We start from the raw sequence: 22,044 nt of genomic DNA, 5'->3' as shown, positions 1-22,044 counted from the left end.
CAGTGCCCAGTACGCTTGTGTTGCTTGAATAATGAAAACTTACATGATCATGAATGTGATATTTAAAAAATGTAACATTTGTAAAAAAACCAAACAAACCTGGACATCATTCATGGACATCACTTATCTTGAACCTGGTGCATCTTCCAGTCAGTCACTTTTTGTTATTTCATGGGTTGTCTCTCTGCTGCTTGTGGCTTTTCAAGCATTACATCTTACTTTGTTTTCTCATTTATTTCCAGTTCTGTTAATGACTGGGATTTCTTCTGGAGCTTTGTAGGAGGCATTACACAGCACAATGCTCTTTCTTACACACTAATGTTATACTCTTATCTCACACTGCTTCTCTGTAAGCTATGAATACCCTCCCCGAGTAAAAGGGGGATTCATTACGAGTTTACTTTCAACCCCCCTCAGAGCATAATCCTCAAGATAAAATTGCAGAAAGGAGCAAAAAATTGCATGTTCTTCAACCTGGTTCTCAAAAGCTTATGTGCAAAACCACGCCAATGTTCATGCTAACAATATGAGCTGGAGTAATGCATGCAGCTGTCTGCCTACCTCTCTATTCTCCAACACCCCCTCTATGATCTCACTTGTTTTGATTTTCTTAAAGGAGCAGCAGCACAAAAGAACAAATAGAAACAAAGCACTAAAAGTGGGGTTTGGGGTTTTTTTTGTTTTATTAAGTTTATTTTTACCATTAATAATGCAAAATTAGACTTCTTCAGATCAGAAAAGTGCAAGAATGTGAAAGATAAATAGAGATGAAAAAACATAAGCTTTTGTTTCCTTTATTCTTTGTGCTCCGCTTGATAGAATTTGTTCCTTTTGTAGTGTCCGCGCTGGAACGCTGTAGGAGAGTGTAGCACTTCTGAATTGATGAAGAGGGCCAAGACATTCTCAATTTCACTTCAAACGCTGGGTTAGTCTTATGACTGGTCCCATTTTCTTCCCTGTTGAGTTTAAGCTGCAATTACTCCGCCAGCAAGGTACACATGCTGGTCGAGTTCACTGGGTTATTATAGGTTCTTTTGATCAGCTATTTAAAATACTGTGACATGGAGTGTGTAGAAACCACATTCAAAGCTCCCATTTAGACAGCCGTGGAATGCACTTTAGAAGTTAAATTTCTCCAGTAGTTTGATCTCTGGAAAAAACGGGAGAAAACCCATCATTTACACTGAATTGATTTTGTCAGAATAAAATGTTTAAACCATTAAACTAGCCCAAAGAAACTGTGAACTTGGTGTATTCCTCCTGAAATTGGTTATACAGCCAAAAGGGTGTTGGTTTTGCTCAGTATGGGCCCAATCCTGTAATCCCTTGTCATGTGTGCAGTCTTGCCCTATGCAACTAGTCCTAATGAAAAGAGAAGGGTTGGAAAGTCAGGCCCTAACTATGGGCAGGTCCACACTTAAAATGCTGCAGCAATGCAGCTGTGCCACTTTAGCAAAGATGTTACTATGCCGATAGGAGAGCTTCGCCCCTCGATGTAGTTAATCCACCTCCGCGAGAGGTGGTAGTTATATCAACAGGAGAAGCTCTCTCATCAACGTAGCACTGTCTACACTACGGGGGTTAGGTCAGCATAACTGCATCGCTCAGGGGTGTGGACTTTTCACCCTGAGTGACATTATACTGCTGTCAGTTTATAGTGTAGATCTGGCCTGTGTAATAAAACTCTAGTATCTGAATGTAGTGTGAAAATAAAGTGGGGAGATGGAAAAACGTGCACAGCTCGATACATCTCAGGCTAGTTCTTCAACAGAGTCCACACTCAACAGCTACCATCTAGACACCAAAATTGAGGGGGAGAATTTCCAAAGTGCCCAGCAGCTGCCATAAATGTCACTGGAGTGCTACCTCACACACACGTAAAATGGCCCAAAGTCTGAGCTCCGCAGAGCTCGGAAATTAGCCCCAGAAAATGTAACGTTTCACTGGGGCAATGTCTCTGTATTATACAAATTGTCTTGGTGACTGAGTTTGTTGACCTGTAGACTGACAATAATTGAACACCCGGAATAATAATAATTGCTCCTTTCTAACATCTGGAATAAATAGCTACAGGTGCATTGTGCTTTTACTTTCTTTTGTAATTGCTTTTAGTTTTTAACCAACGTTTACAAGTTTTTATGGCGAAAGAAAAGTAACTTCATTTTCCTTTCAATCTGCACTCGCTCCCTGAAGAGGTGCTGCTTAGGGCACATTCTGTAGTATCTCTATAGTCCCCTCTATTCTGAGGTATTGGGAGTTTTGCATGTATGTGGGGGTGGTTTTTAAGTTCTGAAAATTGCAGCAAGTCACATTTTAAAAAAGAATAAAGTGCCCAAGTGACTTAGGGCTCAGATCCTCAAAGGCATTTAGCACCTCACGCCCATTGACTTAGGAATTGACCCTAGAACTAATTGGGAAAGTAGAATTATTTATAAAATTCAGAAAACGCCATGAATTGCACTGTTATAGAACATGGAGCCCCCAGACTCCCTCTGCCACATAGCATGAAAGGCAAAGCCTAAGTTTCTTAAAGCCCTCACTTCTTTAATTAAATGAGTAGTACTTAGCTTTGATCCGACTTTAAGTGCCACTTCCTTCACGTTCTGAGCTCCACTTGCACTGACTTGAATAGCAGATGCAAGAACTCAGCACCTCAGAAAACTGGGTGCTTATGTTCTCACTACGTTAAAATGAGTAACACAACAAAATGCATCACCAACCCTGCTAAAGGCTACATTAAACAGTCCCATTGCCAATGCTTGCACAGTCGCACATTTGGTGTTTGATGATGTGTTGAGCACAGTTGGTGCATGGCTTTTGAAAATGTGCCAGGTAATACGTTTTGTAGTGTGGTTCGTTTTAACAGACTGGTGTGTTTTTAACAAAAGTGAAAACTTACGGACCTGCCTCCGTGCTCTCTTGTGCCTCAAGATATTCTCTGATGTGTCCAGAGGGCCCAAGATCTACAGTTTACTCTGAAGGTATAAGTGAGACTGAAGTGGTGCATAGGCCTTGTCCTGAACATCTGCACTGAGGTGAATGTCACTCCTTGTGTTTAATTATTTGAAAATGTAGCCGGTAGGATTAACTTGCCATATTAAGCAGATCAAGGTGCTAATGGCTATGAAAGGAATTAGAGCAGGAACGTTACAAGAAATCCCTCTGCCGAGCTTGGAAGGGCATCTATGAAAGGGAGTAGGTAGGACAGATGTTTGAACCAGCGCAGACCTCCAGTTGGGGCAGTATAGCCATCCTAATGCAAAGAACCCTAAAATTCAGGCTTCTGAGCTACAAAAAGATCCCAGAGAATCTGTAATGTCATTGAAGGACCCAATTAACCATCTATATACAGTAGGTCCTCATTTTCAAAGTTAGCATTGTACAATGGTACATAGCTATGTACAATGTAATATTTAGTTACATATTCCTACCTTGTTCACACAAACACTGAGAGTGTGTGCAGATAAAGTATCTGTACTCACATGACTGGTTAGGCAGCTAATTAGCTGATGTGCATGCACAGTCTACTGATTTATGTGTGTGCATTGGCTGTCTTCACTTCTGTGTTAGGCTTACACACATGTATTTGTGCATCTTTGAAACCTGGTCCATTAGATCCCCAGTTAGCTGTGTCATGCTTGCTTTTCTTTTTCTGCATTTAGGCGGGGATGGGGGGAATGAATCTGCTTTTCCTTTTACTATCACCATTCCCCAAATACTGGGTCTGACTCTCATGGAGGGGGAGGGATCTGACACATGACTTCTGAATGGTTGAGGTCGGCAATACCTGAGACTTCACTTTTGTTCTTTAATGAGGTGAACAACCAGCTAAGAAGGAACCTTTGGCTTCAAAGTACTTGTTTGCTCTTTCGGTGAAAACACACAATAGGCAACAGCTTTAGAAGGCATGAACAGCTCATTGGGGAACCCCCCTCTCCTACAGTGCACCAACAGTGCCCAGTGTCCTTTGGGGTCTGTGATTCTGGGGATCTGGAAGCGTCAGGGATATACTCAGATTGGATTATGATGGGGCAGCATAGTTAAGGCTCCAGCTAAATTTCTGTTTAAGGCTGAATTTTGCATCCTCTGAAATCCATAAAAACGGTCAAGTCTGTCTATACATTGGTAGGTATGGGGTAGAGTTTATGGTGAAAATCTGAAGTCTACTGAGACAGAGCATCATAAAAAGGAGGCATTTGCACAGTTGGACTGTCAAGTGATCAAATTAATCACGATTAATTGTGCGATTAAACAATACTAGAATACCATTTATTTAAATATTTTTGGATGTTTTCTACATTTTCAAATATACTGATTTCAATTACCACACAGAATACACAGTGTACACTGCTCATTTTATACTTATTTTTGATTGCAAATATTTGCAATGTATAAAAACAAAGGAAATTGTATTTTTCAATTCACCTAATACAAGTACTGTAGTGCAATCTCCTTATCATGAAAGTTGAACTTAGAAATGTGAAATTATGTACAAAAAACTGCATTCAAAAATAAAACAATGTAAAATTTTAGAGCCTGCAAGTCCACTTAGTCCTACTTCTCGTTCAGCCAATTGCTCAGACAAACAAGTTTTTTTATATTTGCAGAAGATAATGCTGCCTGCTTCTTGTTTAGTATGTCATCTGAAAGTGAGAACAGGCATTCTCATGGCACTGTTGTAGCCGGCGATGCAAGATATTTACGTGCCAGATGTGCTAAAGAGTCATATGTCCCTCCATGCTTCAACCACCATTGCAGAGGAAATGTGTCCATGCTGATGAGGGTTCTGCTCAATAACAGTCCAAAGCAGGGCAGACCAACGCGTGTTTCATTTTCATCTGAGTCAGATGCCACCAGCAGAAGGTTGATTTTCTTTTCTGGTGGTTCGGGCACTGTAGTTTCTGCATCAGAGTGTTGCTCTTTTAAGATTTCTGAAAGCTCCACACCTCGTCCCTCTCAGATTTTGGACAGAACTTCAGATTCTTAAACCTTGGCTCGAGTGCTGTAGCTCTCTTTAGAAATCTCACATTGGTACCTTCTTTGTGTTTTGTCAAATCTGCTGTGAAAGTGTTCTTAAAACAAACATGTGCTGGGTCATCATCTGAGACTGCTATAACATGAAATATATGGCAGAATGTGGGTAAAACAGAGCAGGAGACATACAATTCTCCCCCAAGGAGGACAGTCACAAATGTAACTGACACATTATCTTTTTAATGAGCATCATCAGCATGGAAGCATGTCCTCTGGAATGGTAGCTGAAGATTGAAGGGGCATATGAATGTTTAGCATATCTGGCATGTAAATACCTTGCAACGCTGGCTACAAAATGCCATGCGAATGCCTGTTCTCACTTTCAGGTGACATTGTACATAAGAAGTGGGCAGCATTAATCTCCCGTAAATGTAAACAAACTTGTTTGTCTTAGCGATTGGCTGAACAAGAAGTAGGACTGACTGGACTGTAGGCTCTGAAGTTTTACATTGTTTTGTTTTTGAGTGCAGTTATGTAATAAAAAAATTACTTTTGTAAGTTGCACTTTCAGGACAAAGAGATTGCACTACAGTACTTGTTTGAAGTGAATTGAAAAATACTCGTTCCTTTATCATTTTTACAGTTCAAATATTTGTAATAAAAAATAATATACACTTTGATTTTAGTCACAACACAGAATACTATGTCAAAATGTGGAAAAACATCCAAAATAATTAATAAATTTCAATTGGTATTGTATTGTTTAACAGTGCGATTAAAACTGCCATTAATCATGATTAATTTTTTTAATCATGATAAATTTTCGAGTTAATTGCATGAGTTAACTGCGATTAATTGGCAGACCTATTTTTAATGATTTTTTTGTTTGTGCAAAACTAGCGCCTGTGGCAGGCGCCATGACATTTATGCCACCAGACTCCTTTTGCTGGGAGCTAGTGCCTGGCATGAAAAACAAGCTCTAAAATTTGAAAAGTTATTCGTCCTTCATTTTGGACCGACGGAGTTGGCTGCCCTAGTGCAGGTGACTCAGCACTGGACTGTCAGTAGTGCGTACACACAGGGCTTAGCTGAGCTGAACTCCTGACACTGCTGTAGCTACCACCACTTCCCACGGAGTCGAACAGGCAGCCTGGAGGTGATAGGGAATGGGGAAGTGGTACTGGTGTCTGAGGATCTCAGCTAAAAACTGGACTCCCGCTGCAGCTGCTCCAGACAGCACCCAGCTGCAGTTCACTGTCTGAGGGGCCCGGCTGCTAGCGTAATGCCTGAGGCAGCTAGGGACAGGCTGCCCTTGGTGGGGGCAGTGAGAGGACATTGGATCCCTGAGCCTTTCACCAAAGTGACTCATACAGCTGTGGATCACCAGCAGAGGGAGTGCTGGGCTGGCGATCCTTGGGTGCCTCCTCAGACAAGCACTGCCTGGGATGTTTCTTGGTTGGGGCCAGCTAGGGTGACCAGATAGCAAGTGTAAAAAGTTGGGATGGGGTGGAGGGTAATAGGTGCCTATATAAGAAAAAGCCTCCCAAATCAGGACATCTGGGCACCCTAGGGCCAGGACTGGGATCATGGCTGATAGGGGAGTGGGGAGATATTACCCTCTGGGACTCCTTCATGCTGTGGTGGGGGTCCCTCACCTGTACGAGCCCTAGAGCACTGAAACTGCCGCGCTTCGCAGGGCAGCTTCTTCAGTATTGGAGATGCCCTCTGGCATAGCCACCTGCTGCTTCCCCACCCTGTCCACCACCCAACCTGCAGCTCAAGGGCATCCACACATTGGGAGAGTCCCCTCCCTAGCAGCCTGAGGGGCATCTATCCATAGCCCCATGCTCCTCACTCACCCCACCTTCCCCGCTGACATCCCTATACAGTCCCTGCAGGAGGCCATCCCTGCCTGCCCAGTTTGCCGCTAGCCTGGAGGGAAGTGATTCCTCTCCTCTTCATCAGCACCTGCCTGAGCAGCCTCCTGTGGCTCCTCAGACTCCACCTCCTTGCTGGCAAACTTGGTAGGTAGCTACTAGAGACACCTACGTGAACCTGCCTCCATTGGTTTGCATTGGGCACCCCCGGGGAAATGGGCAAAATGAACGGGCAGCAGAACGTTTAGTACAAATTGGTCCCCACCATTCCTGTTTACTAATCTAAGGTGCTGTCAAGGGTAAGGCACTGTTCATGGCTGGAGAGCTTTCCAAGTTGACACTGTCCCTTTAAATCACTTTCTAGCTCTGGCTAATCAGCTTTTTGTAGCTAAACCTGAACTTTTGCATGGATACTACCACAAATAATCAGCAGTAAATTAGGGCAAACAGGGAACAACTGGAGAGACAGCAACAGCAGACCTACACTGTGCCTTTTGAGATTAGGGTGACCAGATGTCCCGATTTTATAGGGATAGTCCTGATTTTTGGGTCTTTTTCTTATATAGGCTCTTATTACCTCCCCCCCCCCCCTCCCAATTTTTCACATTTGCTGTCTGGTCACTCTATTTGAGATAAGACCTTGATTGAGCTCTCTGATATCACCTGAAAATTTGGGGTCGGGGGGAAAGAAAGAGGGGAGAATAATTTGATAAAAACTCTTGTATAGTCACTGATAATAACTGAGTGATTCAAAACATGTACAGCTAAATAGTGTTTAACTTGGAGATAATGCATGGATCTTTCCAAGTATGCAGTATCTTTACATTGACACTAGGTGTGCCCATGTACTTTAGAAGCAGAAAGCACATGATATTAGGAGAGTACCAGGCCCATTGCATGCTGGCAAGGGGTTGGAGACTTGGGCCTGGTCTACACTATGAGTTTAGGTCGAATTTAGCAGTGTTAAATCGAATTAACCCTGCACCCGTCCACACAATGAAGACATTTTTGTCGACATAAAGGGCTCTTAAAATCGATTTCTGTACTCCTCCCTGATGAGGGGAGTAGCGCTGAAATGGACATTGCTGGTTCGAATTAGGGTTAGTGCGGACGTAATTTGACAGTATTGGCCTCTGGGAGCTATCCCACAGTGCACCATTGTGACCACTCTGGACAGCAATCTGAACTTGGATTTGCTGACCAGGTAGACAGGAAAAGCCCCGCGAACTTTTGAATTTCATTTCCTGTTTGCTCAGCATGGAGAGCTGATCAGCACAGGTGACCATGCAGTCCCAGAATCGAAAAAGATCTCCAGCATAGACCGTACAGGAGGTACTGGATCTGATCACTGTATGGGGAGATGAATCCATGCTATTAGAACTCCGTTCCAAAAGATGGAATGCCAAAACATTTGAAAAAATCTCCAAGGCCATGATGGACAGAGGCCACAACAGGGACTCAACACAGTGCTGCGTGAAACTTAAGGAGCTGAGACAAGTGTACCAGAAAGACAAAGAATCAAACGGACGCTCCGGGACAGAGCCGCAGACATGCCACTTCTATGCTGAGCTGCAGGCAATTCTAGGGGGGGCCGCCACCACTTCCTTGTCTGTGGACTCCGATGATGGGGACTCTCAGTTGCCATGCCTGAGGATTTTGCGGATGGGGAAGATGATGAGGAGGAAGAGGACAAGGACAAGGACAAGGTTGAGGAGAGAACACAGCACACCATTCTCCCTGACAGCCAGGATCTTTTTCTCATCCTGACTGAAATACCCTCCCAAGGTGGTATCCTGGACCATGAAGCCGTAGAAGGGACCTCTGGTGAGTGTACCTTTTGTAAATATTAAAACATGGTTTAAAAGCAAGTGTTTTTAATGATTAATTTGCCCTGAGGACTTGGGATGCATTTGTGGCCAGTACAGCTACTGGAAAAGTCTGTTAACGTGTCTGAGGATGGAGCAAAAATCCTCCAGGGACATCTCCACGAAGCTCTCCTGGAGGTACTCTAAAAGCCTTTGCAGAAGGTTTCTGGGGAGAGCAGCCTTATTCCGTCCTCCATGGTAGGACACTTTACCACGCCATGCTAGTAGCAAGTAATCTGGTATCATTGCATGACAAAGCCTGGCAGTGTATGGTCCTGGTGTTTGCTGGCATTGAAGCAACATCCGTTCTTTATCTCGCTGTGTTCTCTTCAGGAGAGTGATATCGTTCATGGGAACTTGGTTGAAATACAGGAATTTAATTAAGGGGACATTCATAGGTGGCCGTTCCTACTGGTCTGTTTCCCTGTGGCTGAAAATAAATCCTTCCCTGCAGTTAGCCAAGCGGTGGCAGAGGGAGGGAAATGGCACTCAGGGATCTTCCCTGATACCAGCCACGCAGTTGGGGAAGGGTTAAAGTGATCATCGCAGAGAAAAGGATGAGGGGGGCTTCATGCTGAGTTGTTCACATTTGGCTAGCAGGGATCTTCCCTGATACCAGCCATGCGGTGCAGTGGGGGGAGGGTTAAAGAGGTCATACCAGAGAAAAGGATTGGGGGGGGGGTTAGTTTGGTTCTTATTCGAGTGGTTGTTCATGTCCATTCCAAGCAGGTGTATGCGCGCCGCGTGCACGCCAGCCGGAAGATTTTCCCCTAGCAGTGTCCGTAGGGTCGGCCCTGGCGCCCCCTGGAGTGGTGCCACTACGGCGCCCTATAAAGGGGCCTGCCGACCCTCCACCCCCTCAGTTCCTTCTTACCGCCGGTGATGGCTAGCTGGAACTTCTCTTGCGCACAGCAAGTTAGCAGTGTCCTATCCACGTGTATAGTCCGTGTATATAGTTAGTATATAGTTAGTTTACTTAGGTCATTTGTATATAGTTCTTGATAGTTGGGGGGTTCCCCCCCCCCACGTTTCGTCGCCCGCTGGGGCATGCCCAGGTCCCCCGGGTTTAAACTCTACAAGGACTGCGGGAAATTTATGCCCAAGAGTGACCCGCACTCTGCTTGTTTGAGGTGCCTCGGAGAGGGCCACCAAAAGGACCGGTGCTCTATCTGCAGGGGCTTCCGCCCGAGAACTCTCAAAGACAGAGCTCAAAGACTTAGAGTCCTCCTGATGGAGGCTGCCCTGCGGCCACCCTCGGACCCGGAGCCGGCCGAGGCGGTGCCCAGCATGTCTTCCTCGGTGCGGAGCGCCCCAGCACCAGCATCAGGACTTAGGGCCCAGCCCAAGTCATCTAAAACCCGGCACCAGATGGAGTCGGGTCATAGGAAGTCGGCCTCAGTGCGGCACTGCTCACCGACTCCGGTGCCCGATAAGAAGAGGAAGCTGGTGAGGGAACGGTCACCCCACCAGGACCCCCAGAGGCCGACGCCGTCCACGGGTGCAACCGGACAGGCTGGGCTACAGCCCTCAGCGGCTCCGTCGACTCCCGCACCGCAGAGAGGGCGGTAGAGTCCAGACCAGCCTAGATCCCCGGACCTCAGCGGACACTTGCGCCTCCCCTCGACACCGGAGGCATTCGAGGCGGCCTCAGACTTGATGGGACTCCCGTTGCCGGCCTCCCCACACTGTAGTAAGGAGTTGCCTACCACAGCCCGTCCCCCAGTACAATCGAGGGGCAAGCCGACCATGCTGTCGCCTCCCTTCCCTCCCCACGCCACTAGGGCGGCACCGGACCAGATAGGAGGCTCCCCGCCGCCTCAGCATCGCTCTCCAACGGCATGGGGTGCTGCTCCCCCCAGGTCCTCTTACTCAGAGACCTCAGACTCAGAGGCAGACTCCTACCGCTCCAGCCGGTCGCGGAGCAGGAAATCAGTTTCGGGGGTGAGCCACCAGCATTACCCACAGTGGCAGCAGCAACAATGGCATCCGCCTTTTGGACTCCCTGGGCCTACCACCAGTCGTTTGGTCCTCGATCAAGGTCGGCCTCGGTCTCCTCGACATCGGTGGCCCCGGCGCAGTTGCCTCCTCCACCAGCACCGTCGCCGGGCAGGGGTGTGCCATATTCAAGTTCAGCACCCCCTAGCCAGGCAGTGGCACCGGCAGCAACTACAGTTCGGGCTCAACAGGCACCGCCCAATACGCCAAGCCGCTCACTGGTGACCCCGGTACCAGTCGCGGTGCCGCATTTAGAATCGGAACCAGCCCTGCAACCACAGTACCGTGTGCCGCAGGACCCCGAAGGGCTACGTGCACCTGAGGAAGTAATTGCCTCGTCTTCCTCCCCAGACGAAGCGGTCTCAGGCACGACTGCGGCACCGGCCCTGGAGGACACTCGGATCCTCCAACAACTGCTCCAGCAAGCAGCTCAGAGCCTCGCAATCCAGGCTGAGGAAACCGAGGTGGACGTGGTAGACATCCTGGCTCCCTCAGGGCCATCCAGGGTGGCTCTTCCGTTAATCAAGACCATAGTGGATATGTCCCGCACCTTATGGCAGACGCCAGCCTCACTGGCCCCTACTGCCAAGAGAATGGAACGGTGTTATTTCGTGCCCTCTAAGGGGCACGAACACCTGTACACTCCCCCCCCCCCCCCGGACTCCCTGGTGGTGGATTGCCAACCACCAACCACCAACTTGCCAACCAACGGGAGTGTCAAGGGTTTCAGGGGTCAACACCAAAAAACAGAGACGCCAAAAAGACTCGATCTCTTTGGCAGAAAGGCGTACTCTACGGCAGGCCTATAACTCCGTATTGCCAACCAACAGGCGATCGTAAGCCAATATGGTCATAATACATGTTCAGCCATGTCGAAGTTTTCGGAGCTCCTCCCCCAGGACTCGAGGTCAGAGTTTTCGGCCCTGGTGGAGGAGGGGAAACTGATCTCCCGAGCCTCTCTCCAGGCGGACCTAGATGCGGCGGACTCAGCCTCGCGCACCCTGGCCACGGGCCTGGTCATGAGGCAGGGAGCCTGGCTCCAGGTCTCAGGCCTTCCCTATGAGATCCAGCAGACTATTCAGGACTCCCCTTTGAGGGGCAGATGCTGTTTTCAGAAAAAACGGACAAGCGTCTCCATAGCCTAAAAGACTCGAGGGCCACGCTTCGCTTGCTAGGCCTGCATACCCCTGCGACCCAGCGCAGGCAGTTTAGGCCGCAGGTGGCCCCACGCCCCTACCAGCCTCAGACTTGCCAGGAGCTAGGGCGCAGGTGGGGCAGAAATGGCAGGAGGCGTCACCAACGCCACCCCTCCGGCCAGGCGTCCGGTCAATTGAGACCATCATCGAGGCCTAGGCCCCGTTTGATGGTACGGTCGAGGGCGACCTACCTATCGAGACTCTGGATCCTTCTACCCCTATCTTTGGGTCACGTCTGTCCCCTTTCTACCGTGCCAGGTCCTGAATCACGTCGGACAGCTGGGTGCTCCGCACGGTAGAGAGGGGATATTCTATCCAGTTTTCCTCCCTCCCGCCCCATCAGCCCCCCTCCCCGTCCCTCTTCAGGGACCCATCTCATGAGCAACTTCTAATTCAAGAAGTGCAGTCCCTCATGGAGGCAGGGGCAGTGGAGGAAGTCCCTCGGGAGCTCAGTAGCAAAGGCTTCTACTCCCGGTATTTCCTCATACCGAAGGCGAAAGGGGGCCTGAGACCCATCCTGGACTTGCGACTACTGAACAAGTTTGTACGGAAGCTCAAGTTCTGCATGGTCTCCCTGTCCTCGATCATTCCCTCCCTGGATCCAGGAGATTGGTACGCCGCCCTCGACTTAAAGGACGCTTATTTCCACATTGCCATAATTCCCCGACACCGTCGGTACCTCAGGTTCATCGTGGCCGACGCCCATCTGCAGTTCACGGTGCTCCCGTTTGGCCTGTCAGCTGCCCCAAGGGTCTTCACGAAGTGCATGGCAGTTGTGGCGGCCTTCCTGCGCCTACCTGGACGATTGGCTCATAAAGGGCCACACCAAGGAGCAGGTGGAGGCTCAGGTGTTGTTCATCAGGCAGACCTTTCTCAATCTCGGCCTCCTCTTGAACAAAGCCAAGTCCACCCTGTCTCCTACGCAACAAATAGAGTTCATAGGGGCGGTTCTGGACTCCACCCATGCCAGATCATTCCTTCCAGAATTCAATCCAATGCAATTTCCGAGCTCATCCTCGGACTGCAACGTGCCCCAATTACCACAGCGCGGATCTGCCTCCGGCTGTTGGGTCACATGGCGGCGTGCACCTATGTGGTAAACCATGCCAGACTCCGGCTTTGCCCGCTACAGTCATGGTTAGCAACAGTATACCGCCCAGCCAGGGATCCCTTGGACTCAGTGGTGTCCATTCCCCACTTGGTGCTGAGTTCGCTACGGTGATGGCTCGACCCACAGAAAGTGTGCATGGGCGTCCCCTTCACCGCCTCTCAACCCTCCCTCTCTCTGGTAACGGATGCCTCGGATCGGGGTTGGGGAGCGCACCTTGGAAATCTCAGGACACAGGGCTTGTGGTCGCCGGAGGACCTCGAGTTGCATATCAATGTCAGGGAGCTGAGAGCGGTCCGCCTGGCTTGCTTGACCTTCCGGTCCCACCTGGCTGGCAGATGTGTTTCAGTCCTCTCGGACAACACATCGGCAGTCTTCTATATCAACAAACAGGGGGGAGCACGCTCCTCTCCCCTGTGCAGGGAAGCCCTCGTGTTGTGGGATTTCTGCATCCACAATGCTACCCACCTGACAGCGTTCTACCTTCCGGGGGAGCAGAACGGCCTGGCAGACACCCTCAGCCACTCGTTCCAGGGTCATGAGTGGTCCCTCCAACGGGACGTGGTACGCTCAATCTTCCAGCTCTGGGGCTTTCCCCAGTTAGACCTGTTCACCTCAAGGGAAAACAGGAAGTGCCGACGGTTCTGCTCCCTCCTGGGCCGCAGTCCGGGGTCTCTGTCGGACGCCTTCCTCCAGTCTTGGGGGGTCGGTCTGCTCTACGCCTTTCCTCCGATCCCTCTGATACACAGGGTGATTTTGAAGATCCGCAGGGACCATGCACGGGTAATCCTGATAGCTCCGGCGAGGCCGCGCCAACATTGGTACATATCACTCCTGCACATGTCCGTTCAGGCACCCCTGACGCTGCCCCTGCTTCCGGACCTGATCACGCAGGACCGGGGCTCCCTCCGCCACCCGAACCTGGAATCTCTCCACCTCACAGCCTGGATGCTCCATGGCTAAACCCGGTGGAGATGCAGTGCTCCCAGCAGGTCAGACAAGTGCTCCTCGGTAGTAGGAAACCATCAACCAGGGCTGCCTACCTGGCCAAATGGAAGCGCTTCTCCATATGGTCGGGTCAGTGAGGTCACAATCCTCTGGGGGTCCCAATCCCTATTATCCTAGACTATTTGCTCCACCTCAGACAACTGGGCCTCTCCCTCTCCTCGGTTCGCGTTCACTTGGCGGCCATCTCGGCTTTCCATCCGGGAGAGGAGGGTACCTCGGTGTTTGCGAGCCCGCTGGTAGGGCGTTTCCTCAAGGGTATGGACAGGCTATTTCCGCATGTTCGTCAGCCAGCTCCTGCCTGGGACCTGAATCTGGTCCTCTCCGCCCTCTCGGGACCTCCCTTTGAGCCTCTGGCTTCGTGCTTCCTGTTGTACTTGTCGTACAAGACCGCCTTCCTGGTGGCGATCACCTCAGCCAGGAGGGTGTCGGAGCTCAGGGCGTTAACATCTGAGCCCCCGTACACTGTCTTCTATAAGGACAAGGTCCAACTTAGACCTCACCCGGCTTTCCTCCCCAAGGTCGTCTCACAGTTCCACATAGGACAAGATATCTTTCTCCCGGTGTTTTATCCGAAACCACACTCTTCCAGTGAGGAGCGGAGGCTACATTCCCTGGATGTCCGCAGGGCCTTAGCCTTTTACATCGAACATACCAAGCCGTTCAGACGCTTGACGCAGCTCTTCATTGCAGTGGCGGATAGGATGAAAGGGCTCCCGGTCTCCTCTCAGCGAATCTCTTCATGGATCGTGACCTGCATCCGGGAATGCTACCACATAGCTAAGACCCCTGTCCCTCCGGTCACGGCCCACTCCACTAGGGCACAGGCCTCCTCTGCGGCATTCCTGGCTCAGATCCCGACTCAGGAGATTTGTAGAGCAGCCACGTGGTCCTCCATCCACATGTTCACGTCGCACTATGCCATCATGCACCAGGCTAGGGATGATGGTCGTGCAGTACTCCAGTCAGCAGTGAACTCCGACCCCACCACCTAGGTTCAGGCTTGTGAGTCACCTGCTTGGAATGGACATGAACAACCACTCGAAGAAGAAAAAACGGTTACCCACCTTTTAGTAACAGTTGTTCTTCGAGATGTGTTGTTCATGTCCATTCCAATACCCACCCTCCTGCCCCTCTGTTGGAGTGCCGGCAAGAAGCAACTGAGGGGGTGGAGGGTCGGTGGGCCCCTTTATAGGGTGTCATAGTGGCGCCACTCCAGGGGGCGCCAGGGCCGACCCTACGGACGCTGCTGGGGAAAATCTTCCGGCTGGCGTGCACTTGGCGCGCACACACCTGCTTGGAATGGACATGAACAACACATCTCAAAGAACAACAGTTACTAAAAGATGGGTAACCGTTTTTTTCTGCTGCTGCACGTTAACATGAAAACCGCAGCCCTAAATAGACAACTCAACGGGCTTTGCTTGGTATGGGAAAAGAGGGCGCTGCTGTTATGAAGGTTGCAGAAGCCGAAAGACTATGGCTTACCATGGCCGCCTGCAAGCCGAATTCTGTTGCCCGGCATGTTTTATCTCTAACACCAAAGCCACAGGCACTCAATAATAAGATGCAAAAAATGATCCTGTACTGAAATCACATGTTCTATGTAATGTGAATAATGTTGTTCACCTTGAAAGAGTATACCCATTGTTCTGTAAAATGTAACTTTTAAAATACTTCTCTCCCTTTTTTAACTCCCGCAGTTGCAAATGTTTCAAGCCTCCCTCTTCCTTCCCAAATGCTATCTCAGATAAGGCGGTGAAAAAACCACACACGCGATGAAATGTTCTCTGAGCTCATGCAGGCATCCCGAACTAAAAGAGCTCAGCAGAAAGGGTAGAGGGACACAATAGCACAGGACAGGAAAGCGGCCAGTGAACGTGAGGAGAGGTGGCGGCAGGAAGATCAGAGGATGCACGAGGCAACGCTGGGGCTACTACGGGAACAAACAGACATGATGCGGCGTCTGGTGGAGGTTCAGGAATGTCAGCTGGAGAGACTGCTGCTGCAGCCCTTGTTTAACTGTCCTCCCTCCTCCCCCAAGTTCCGTAGCCATCTCCTCACCCAGACACCCAAGAACACGGGGTGGGGGGGGGAGGCTCCGGGCACCCAACCACTCCATTCCAGTGGACAGAAGGCTGTCATTCAACAAGTTTTGAAGTGGCCTTTTCCTTCCCTTCTCCCCTCCTCCCACTCCGCACCCAGGCTACCTTGTGAGTTATCTCCCTATTTTTATAACACTGGTCTACAATTTTTGAGAAGTCGTCTGCTTCAGAGATAAAATGTGGTATTTATTATGTATTTTGATGTGCTGAATTCAAATATGACAATTAAAACAACTGATTGGCTACTGTTTCTAAGATATTTAAGTTTTTACATTTGATGTCTATGTATATTGTGTAGATAGAGTTTTAATCATAAATTGTAAACCTAGGTCTTTTCATGTGTTTATGGTTGCTTTACATGATAATATCTCACCTGTCCTGTTTATGCAACACTTTAAAAATCAGCAAAAGGGTTATCTAACTAAAATTTATTATGAAACAAAAGGCAAAAAACTATTATGTACATAGCTTAGTCCTATTCAGTGTCTACTTGGCACTTCTTGGCTTGTCTCTTGTATTCATTAAATGGAGCATCTCTTGTCACTGTCCAGCAATAGTCTGCAAGCATTGATGGGCTCCATTTGCCCTGATAGCGTTTCTCCATTGTTGCAATGTCCTGGTGAAATCGCTCGCCGTGCTCGTCGCTCACTGCGCCGCAGTTCGGTGGAAAAAAATCTAGATGAGAGTGGAAAAAATGTATCTTTAGTGACATGTTGCAACCAAGGCTTTTGTATACCTTGAGGAGATTTTCCACCAACAACCTGTAGTTGTCTGCCTTGTTGTTTCCGAGAAAATCTATTGCCACTAACTGGAAGGCTTTCCATGCCGTCTTTTCCTTGCCACGCAGTGCATGGTCAAATGCATCATCTCAAAGACGTTCACGAATCTGAGGACCAACAAAGACACCTTCCTTTATCTTAGCTTCACTTAACCTTGGAAATTTTCCACGGAGGTACTTGAAAGCTGCTTATGTTTTGTCAATGGCCTTGACAAAGTTCTTCATCAGACCCAGCTTGATATGTAAGGGTGGTAACAAAATCTTCCTTGATTCAACAAGTGGTGGATGCTGAACACTTTTCCTCCCAGGCTCCAATCTTTCTTGATGTAGTGGGAATCTCTTGCACGACTATCCCATTCGCAGAGAAATCAGCAGTACTTTGTGTATCCAGTCTGCAGACCAAGCAAGAGAGCAACAACCTTCAAATCGCCACAAAGCTGCCACTGATGTTGGTCATAGTTTATGCACGTCAAAAGTTGTTTCATGTTGTCATAGGTTTCCTTCATATGGACTGCATGACCAACTGGAATTGATGGCAAAACATTGCCATTATGCAGTAAAACAGCTTTAAGACTCGTCTTCGATGAATCAATGAACAGTCTCCACTCATCTGGATCGTGAACGATGTTGAGGGCTGCCATCACACCATCGATGTTGTTGCAGGCTAGAAGATCACCTTCCATGAAGAAGAATGGGACAAGATCCTTTTGACGGTCACGGAACATGGAAACCCTAACATCACCTGCCAGGAGATTCCACTGCTGTAGTCTGGAGCCCAACAGCTCTGCCTTACTTTTGGGTAGTTCCAAATCCCTGACAAGGTCATTCAGTTCACCTTGTGTTATGAGGTGTGGTTCAGAGGAGGAGGATGGGAGAAAATGTGGGTCCTGTGACATTGATGGTTCAGGACCAGAAGTTTCATCCTCTTCCTCTTCCTCGTCTGACTCAAGTGAGAATGATTCTGGTGCATCAGGAACCGGCAGTCCTTCTCCGTGGGGTACTGGGCGTATAGCTGATGGAATGTTTGGATAATGCACAGTCCACTTTTTCTTCTTTGACACACCTCTCCCAACTGGAGGCACCACGCAGAAGTAACAATTGCTGGTATGATCTGTTGGCTCTCTCCAAATCATTGGCACTGCAAAAGGCATAGATTTCCTTTTTCTGTTCAACCACTGGCGAAGATTTGTTGCACAAGTGTTGCAGCATATGTGTGGGGCCCACCTCTTATCCTGATCTCCAATTTTGCAGCCAAAATAAAGGTGATAGGCTTTCTTAACCATAGTGGTTATACTGCGCTTTTGTGATGCAAAAGTCACTTCACCACAAACATATAGATAATAGATAAAATAATAGATAAAAACCATTTGTATTTATGACAGGAAGTTTCACATAGGGTATTCAGTACTCTATTATATGCAATGGGCTCAGAAGGAAATTAATTACTAATGTGCAATATTTGGCCATTGATTTCTTTTGAATGTAGGCTAGACCCATTTCCCCCACATCTTGTGAGTGAAATCTACACATTCAGTTTATCTGCTAAAAATTCCAAACATTTTCCCCCACTTCCATTTTAAAGTCCTTTGGAGAGAATGGAACCACATGTGCTCTGGATTTGATCCTGACCAGCAGCAGGAGTCAGGCTGGTTGTTTCCCCGTGAGACTGACTTAAAGAGACCCCTGGCTTCCCACTCCCAACATGACAAGAAGCTCCTTCCACTCTGCTCTCTCACCACCCAATCCCAGTCCTATTGATTTCCATGAAAAAGAATACATTTTCTTTTTCATAAACAGAGATGTTTACACATGTGGGTATTTGTTTTGTTTTTAGGTTGAGTGGTCCAGGAATGCATATCAAATGGAATCACACTGGTGCCAAATACAGCCTGTCTGAGAACTGTAATTCTATAATTACACCCTCAGGGATGCTCCAGGCCTCCTATCTTGTATTCTATAATATATTAATTTCTGCAACTAGCAAGCAAAACACCTCTAATCTCTGCTCCCTCCCCACCCCTGCAGCAAACTGAGGCAGAGATGTCCATGTCTCTTGGCCTATGTTATTACCTCCTCACTGTTGGTTTGGATCTCAGCCAGGAAGCCATCTGGATGCAGGATGTCTTTTGGCCTCCTGATGCTGCAGGGCTAAAATCCTCCTTTCCTCCACAGAGCACATGGGAAGGAGTGTGATCGCTGGACCCTCTCCGGCCAGCTCCAGAATAACACAAACCTTCAGCCAAATCCCCCCTCCCCCGCCGTTAGACCGAAGAAATAAGGAGAATGGGAAATTTCTTTGGGGATTCTTGTGCTAAATTAATCTATTTAATGTTTACAAAATGGCATTTTAAAAAATCACCTTCGCCAACGACTTCGTTGTGTTAATTTGGATGGGGTGAGTGTGCCGCTTTCTCTCTTGCACCCAACAAAAATCTCCCCCAGAAAAGCGAAGGTGGGTCCCGTCAACCCACGTGTTCCGCGCGCTCCCAGCCCTTCTCCCGGGCCCTTGCCTCGTAGGAAGCCCGGCTCAGGGGCCAGGCGCAGGCACGGGGCCAGGGCCTCCCAAGGGGGATTTGCACAAGCCCCTAAGCAGGGCTGCGGAGACCCCGCTGCCTGGGAGCGGCCCCTGCTGGCGGCACTGGGGCGAGCCGGGGGTCCCAGCCTGTATGCAAATGAGCTACGTAATACATGCAAATATCACCCCGCGTTACGCCAATACAGGCCTCGGTCAGGTCAACGAGCGGCTCCCAGGCGCGCGCGCGGCGGCAGGTGGTTTGACTCGCGCCAGCGCGCGGCGGGCGGGCCCCATTGGTTGAGGCGAGCCGGCTTCCGTTACCGTGGAGACCGTTCGCCCCGCCCCGGCCTGCGTGGGGGTAGCCGGGGCTAAGGCGTCTGAGCTGTTGCCAGGCGACAGGGCGCTCGCCGGGACTGGAGCCGCGAGTCTGGGGAGAGAGTGAGTGAAACGCCGCCTCCCGGCGCGAGCGGCTGGGACCCCCCGCCCCGGACACCCCGCATCCCCGCCCGCCCCGACCCCCGGGCCGGGACCCCTGCATCTCCCGCCCGACCTGACCCCGCATCCTCCCCGGGACCTCCTGCATCTCCCGCCCGCCCGCCCCGGACACCCCCTGTATCCCCGCCGTCCGGGACCTCCCCAGACCCCTGCATCCCCGCCCGGGACCCCTGCATCTCCCGCCCGCCCTGGACACCCCCGCATCCCCTGCCTGCCCTGACCCCTGGGCCGGGACCCCGCCTTGCATTCCCTGCCCGGTTCCTCCCCTGCATCTCCCGCCCGACCTGACCCCTGCCCGGGACCTCCCTGCATCTCCTGCGCGCCCGCCCTGGACACACCCCGTATCCCCAATCGGGACCTCCCCAGACCCCTGCATCTCCCGCCCGCCCCGGACACACCCCCTGTATCCCCGCCGTCCGGGACCTCCCAGACCCCTGCATCCCCGCCCGGGACCCCTGCATCTCCTGCCCGCCCTGGACACCCCCTGCATCCCCTGCCTGCCCTGACCCCGGGCCGGGACCCTGCCTTGCATTCCCTGCCCGGTTCCTCCCCTGCATCTCCTGCCTGACCTGACCCCTGCCCGGGACCTCCTGCATCTCCCGCGCGCCCGCCCTGACACACCCCGTATCCCCAATCGGGACCTCCCCAGACCCCTGCATCTCCCGCCCGCCCCGGACACACCCCCTGTATCCCCGCCGTCCGGGACCTCCCCAGACCCCTGCATCTCCCGCCCGCCCCGGACCACCCCCCCGTATCTCCCCCGTCGGGACCCCCCAGGACCCTCCCCCTGCATCCCCCCGCCCGGATCCCCCTGCATCTCCCGCCTGCCCCGGACCACCCTCCCGTATCCCCCACCGTCTGGGACCTCCCTGACCCCTGCATCTCCCACCTGCCCTGACCCTCCCTGCATCCCCGCCCGGGACCCCTTGCATTTGCCCGCTTGCCCTGGATCCTCCTGCCCCGCAACCAGGACTCCACCTGCATCTCCTGGCCCCGACTGGGACCTCCCGGATGCCCCTGCATCCCCGGCCGGGACACCACTATATCCTCCCGCCCCGGACCCCCGCATCCCCTCGGGCAGGACCCCTACATTCTCCTGTCCCCTGGCTGGGACCTCCTCTGCATCCTCCCAGGCCGGGACCCCCCTGCCTCCCCGCGGGCCCCACCCAGGACACCCCGAACCCCTGCATCCCCTGGTCCCCGACCGACCCCTGCATCCCCACCCAGGAACTCTCTGCATGCCCCCGCTCCTGCTAGGGACCCCCTGCATCCCCTGGGCCATGACCGACCCCCTTGCATCCCCTGGCTGGGACCCCCCTTGCATCCCCTGGCCAGGACCCCCCCTACATCCCGCTGGCCCCTCACCGGGACCTCCCAGGATGCTCCATGTATCCCCTGGCTGAGACGGCCCCATATCCTCCTGCCCCCCAGCTGGGACTGCCCCTGCATCTCCCCTGGCTGGGACTCCCCTGCCCCCAGGGCACCCACTGCATCCCCCCGACCGGGACTCCCCTGTATCCCCCCAGCCGGGACCTCCTGGAACACCCCCTGCACCTCCTGGCCGGGACAGTCCTATATCCTCCTGCCCCCCCGGCTGGGACCCCCCCTGCATCTCCTTGGCCAGGCCCCCTTACAGCCTCCTGCCCCCCGGCCGGGACCCCCCTGCATACTCCCGGTCCCCAACTGGGACCTCCCGGAATTCCCCCTTCCAGTAACTCCCTGCATCCCCCTGTGAGGAAACCCCCCCCGCATCCCCCTGGGCCCTGACCAAGACCCCCCGGGATGCCTGGCCGGGACCCCCCCTGCATTCCGCCAACCCCCAACCGGGACCTCCCGGGACACCCCCTGCATCCCTCGGCCAGGACACTCCTATATCCTCCTGCCCCCTGGCTGGGACCCCTCCTGCATCTCCCCTGGTGGGGACCCCCTCTGCATCCCCTCGGCCAGGACCCCCTACATCCTCATGCCGCCTAGCCAGGACCCCCCTTGTATCTCCCCTGTCTGGGACCTGCCTGCAGATCCCCGGTCCCCCGACCAGGGCCCCCCCAGGCACCGCCTGCATCCCCCTGACCGGGATCCCCTTGCATACCCCTGGTCCCTAACCAGGGGCCCCTGGGATGCCCTCTGCATC

The 22,044-nt window shown here is 51.3% G+C and overlaps 1 protein-coding gene and 1 long non-coding RNA gene across 16 annotated transcripts in view; one reads left to right on the top strand and one right to left on the bottom strand.

Annotated features, from left to right (window-relative positions):
• Positions 1-664: 664 nt before the first annotated feature.
• On the bottom strand, positions 665-19,743 carry LOC120407664. 2 transcript variants are annotated; one of them, XR_005600169.1, is made up of 2 exons: positions 19,263-19,743; positions 665-1,150 (listed from the first exon to the last, which is right to left on the bottom strand). It is a non-coding gene; the product is annotated as an uncharacterized LOC120407664 (long non-coding RNA). The 2 variants fall into 2 exon arrangements; XR_005600170.1 differs by lacking the exon at positions 19,263-19,743 and adding an exon at positions 18,974-19,255.
• Positions 19,655-22,044, top strand: part of DNAH6 (dynein axonemal heavy chain 6) — a 192,113-nt gene continuing 189,723 nt past the window's right edge. For 4 of the 14 annotated variants that reach the window (XM_039543463.1, XM_039543456.1, XM_039543458.1 and 1 more), the window contains exon 1: positions 19,658-19,856. The gene's annotated coding sequence lies outside the window, so the exon portion shown is untranslated. Of the gene's footprint in view, positions 19,857-22,044 lie in introns of all 14 variants that reach the window. The other 10 variants (XR_005600165.1, XR_005600167.1, XR_005600166.1 and 7 more) reach the window with 4 other exon arrangements.

The sequence above is a fragment of the Mauremys reevesii genome, linkage group 6, assembly GCF_016161935.1.
Source record: "Mauremys reevesii isolate NIE-2019 linkage group 6, ASM1616193v1, whole genome shotgun sequence".
Taxonomy (NCBI): Eukaryota; Metazoa; Chordata; order Testudines; family Geoemydidae; genus Mauremys; species Mauremys reevesii.
This window is presented reverse-complemented; position numbering and strand designations above follow the sequence as displayed.